This window comes from Triticum dicoccoides, chromosome 5A, assembly GCF_002162155.2.
Source record: "Triticum dicoccoides isolate Atlit2015 ecotype Zavitan chromosome 5A, WEW_v2.0, whole genome shotgun sequence".
Taxonomy (NCBI): Eukaryota; Viridiplantae; Streptophyta; class Magnoliopsida; order Poales; family Poaceae; genus Triticum; species Triticum dicoccoides.
Genome location: NC_041388.1, coordinates 204,366,731 through 204,370,704, shown reverse-complemented (window position 1 = coordinate 204,370,704; position 3,974 = coordinate 204,366,731). Strand labels below are relative to the sequence as shown.

General features: G+C 50.5%; 1 long non-coding RNA gene across 1 annotated transcript; it reads right to left on the bottom strand.

Annotated features, from left to right (window-relative positions):
* Window positions 1-446: 446 nt before the first annotated feature.
* On the bottom strand, window positions 447-3,096 carry LOC119300711. Its single transcript, XR_005146660.1, has 3 exons — window positions 2,395-3,096; window positions 2,075-2,314; window positions 447-604 (listed from the first exon to the last, which is right to left on the bottom strand). It is a non-coding gene; the product is annotated as an uncharacterized LOC119300711 (long non-coding RNA).
* Between the last annotated feature and the right edge of the window lie 878 nt (window positions 3,097-3,974).

Here is a 3,974-nt window from a genome sequence, read left to right as displayed (position 1 = left end):
TTGTTCAGTTGGGGGTGCCCCTCGGGCTGCATCATCCCCAAGCCGTATGGGTCCGTCCTTGTGGCATGCATCCTTCTTGCGTCTATCAGAACTGGCTTTACCTTACTCCATGAGTTGCTTTATGATTATCGTCTGTTTGCCCGGTGCTTCATCGCCATGAAGGTCGTATGCCCTTGTGAGCCGACCCACGACCGCCTCATGATTAAGGACTGGCACGGCATCTGTGCTCGGGTGTAACACCCAAGATGCGATTCTATCCCAATCACGTGATGAATTCATGATTGGGGCACAACCGCATTTCGAGCGCATAGCAAGGTGGATATTATTACACATACCATGTACTGAATAGGTGAGAATACAAGATAAAGGCCTACACTCGCCACAAGCTACATCATGAATACAATAGTTCATCAATACATAGCAATCGTCATACAGAAGAGCAGGATCCGACTACGTATGAAATCAAACGAAATGGAAGAACGACATCCACCCTGCTAGCCCAGGCTCCCCGACCCGGAACCTATCCCTTGATCGAAGAAGAAGAACTCCAAAAGCAATCAAGCCTCGCTCTCACGTGAGATCACCGCATTACCTGTACCTGCAACTGTTGTTGTAGTAATCTGTGAGCCACAAGGACTCAGAAATCCCATTACCATGGGTAGCAAGACTAGCAAACTTCGTGGGAATGGAATGGATAAGTGGTGAGGTCGCATCAAGCGACTAAGCATTTGTATGGTGGCTAACTTACGAGTACAAGAGTGAGATGAGAAACTACGCAATCGGTCGCAAACTAGTAATGATCAAGAAGTGATCCTGAACTACTTACGTTCAAACATAACCCCACCGTGTTCTCTTCTCGACTCACTCGAAAAGAGACCGTCACGGTTACGCACGCAGTTGGTGTATTTTATTTCAGGTCTGGTGTCAAGTTCTCTACAACCAAATATTAAAAATTCCCATCTGCCACATAAACACGGGCACGGCTCTCGGAAGTTTAAACCCTGCAGGGGTGTCCCAACTTAGCCCATGACAAGCTCACGATCTGCGAAGACAATCCTCCATCTCGGGACCCTCCGATCAGACTCAGAATCCCGATGCACAAGACATTTCGACAATGGTAAAACAAGTCTATCAAGACCTCTCGACGTGCCGACACCCTGATAGTAGCCGCGCGTATCTCGTCTCAGTCGTGGGATCCAAGGTGACAGTCATCTTGCCTGAAATCCCGCTAGGAAGAAGACCGAATCCATGAAGTAGACGAACCAACGTACTCGGACGGATCCTCACAATCGCAACGTAACCGGAACTATCAAGGAGAAACGCAACCGGAAAGAAGCAAACAACATAGTAAATGATCATCACATAAACATGGCATGATGCACAATCGAGTGTGATGCATGTCCGGTTTAATGATTCATGGCATGGCAAGGTGCAACAAACAATAAAACAAATTAAGTGCAGCTCAATATGCACAACAATTATTTAGTTCATTCTCGTTTAGCTACTCATCAATATTAAATGTTGGTTAACATGGCAAGAGGTGAAGCATGAGTAAACTACCTGTTTAAGCAAGTTTAAATTAGGCCGGAAATAACAAACAACAATTCCGGAAAATCCTCATATGCATTTTTCGAGTTTGGTACTGTTCTGCCCTAAACCATATTTTATTGTTGATAAACATGCAAAATAAGTGCACCAAGTTAATCTATGCATTTTTCTACCCCATTTACATATGAAGTTTATTTAATTCGGAGCTACCATTGTTTAGTTAGGAAATAAATTATTTTAGCATGACATTATGCAAAATAAATGCAAACAACAATTTAAATATTTTTAACATGGATGAAAGTGGCAAATTATTAATCTACATAAAATTCTAAGCATTTTACATATGTAAAATATTTTAATCCGATGCATGGTTAATTAGTTATTATATTCATGATGTCTGAGGGGTTTTCTGCAATTCTGTAATTCCTGGAATAATGCTAAATTCGCTGGAACGGGAAAAAACAAGAATGGGCCAAATCTGTCTGGGCCAAATAGCACAGGAGAGGGGTTGGAGGGGGCTGCTCACCCATGGGCTTGGCCCTGTGAGGCAGAGGCGAACTGGGTCGGCTAGGCTGTGCTCGGTCAACGCAGGCGCTGGAGGCGTCAGCACCCTGGTTCGAAGCAGAGGCACTAGCCTCGAACGATGATGGCGGCAGCAGGAACTCCGGCAGGCGACGGGGAGGCCCGCAGGAGGCGGGACGAGCCGGACGACGTGGTTCCCGTCGAAGGGCGCGGTCGGTGGAGATCTCGGGAAACGGACGAGCTCCTATGGGGTAAAACAAGGCCGGCGGTCAGGACGCAAAGAGGAGGAGGCAGAGGCAAGTTTGTGGTGGAGAGGCTGCTCACCTAGGTGACGACGACGAGAAGGCCACCAGAGACGTGGGTCAGAGTGAAGGAGAGGTCGGGGAAGCTCCGTGGTGACGCCGGTGAGTTCGGAGGGAGGCGGTCAACGTGGCTGGGATGAGCGGGCGCTTGCTGGATGCGTCGTCGTCCTCGCGCAGCAGAAGCAGGGGAGGCAGTAGCGGGGTCCGGCGTGGGAAACGACGGAGGAGGCACGAATCTGATCGGCGACGAGGCACGGAGGTCGCTGGACGGACCGGAGTCGACTGTACCACGGTTGAGTGCTCCTTTCCATGGCGTCAAGGAAGATAGAGAGGTCATGGAGGAGGAAGAGAGTGCGTGAGGGAAAAGGGAAGGAAGGAAGAGGCTTGGGTCACTGGCCTAGGGCTCTAGCCGACGGCGGGGAAGACGAGCTCCGGCAGCGGCTGTCCATGGCTGGAGCTCAGGGCGGCCATGGCGAAGGGTAGGAGCAGGGGACGGGACTGGCCGGAGAGGAGGCTGGCGGCACAACGCGAGGGGAGGCGTCGAGGAGGACACCGGTGGTTGCCTCAATCCCATCTGGATCGAGCACTGGGTCAGGGAGGTGGCTGGCTGTGCGGTGGTTGGTCGATGTTGTGATGCGATGGAGAGCAGTGGCTGGTGGATTGGATCGGGGAGGAATAAGGGGATACCGAGGAAGAAAGGTAGGGAATGGACAGGGGTGGCGGCGGCTAGGAGGATCCTTATAAAATAGGAATTTGATCTCGAGTTAGACTAATATATATAGCGGATGGTTTAGGTTAGGGGTTATCTCGTCCCTCCGATCATAATCGGACGGTCGAGAATAAATAGGGTAAGAAGTCCAATAAATAGAACAAAGATATTTTAGAGATGTTTGGGGATGATCTAAATCCAACGGTCACGACCGCTTGGATCGAGTTCGGCGAAGTTTCGGACACGCACGCAAAGGGGGTTAGGCGGTCATGGTCAAGAGGAAGCAAAAACCCGATGGGTCTGAAACGGTCAACGAAGCCAAAGCGGTCCGAGGAAAGGTGATGAAGGCAAAGGGAGAAACGGCAACGACGAGCGAATGCAAGTTTTTGAAAAATGATGGCAACAGAGTGCCGATGCAATGTGAATGATGTGATGATGAATGCGACAAACAATAAATCACACGGAGACAACGAAAAACATGGAAGGCGTCTTAAGCATCGGTCTCGTGTCGTTACATCGGGTCCGTCCCTGCAGCGTTGCTAAACCCAAGTGGCTGAGCTCTGGCTCGCGGGCCAGCTCCCGTGCACGTCACCTCCCATGGTCCTTGGTGCCTTGTTCTCGCATGAGCTAATCGTGGGCGGATGAGTAAGGGTGCACGACCCGATGCCTCGTCACCGCGGGAGCCACGCGCCGATTGTCTTTCTTTAGCACTTTTGCACGAGATGACTGGGAACGGCGTATGTGCTCGGATCAGTCCGTGCAGCGTCGACAAACCCAATGGCTGAGCTCTGTTTGGTGGGCCGGCCTCGTTCACATCACCTCATGGGGTCATTGGTGTTTGGCCTTCTCATGCGATAACCTCAGGAGATTCACCCATCACAGGTTGCCTAACC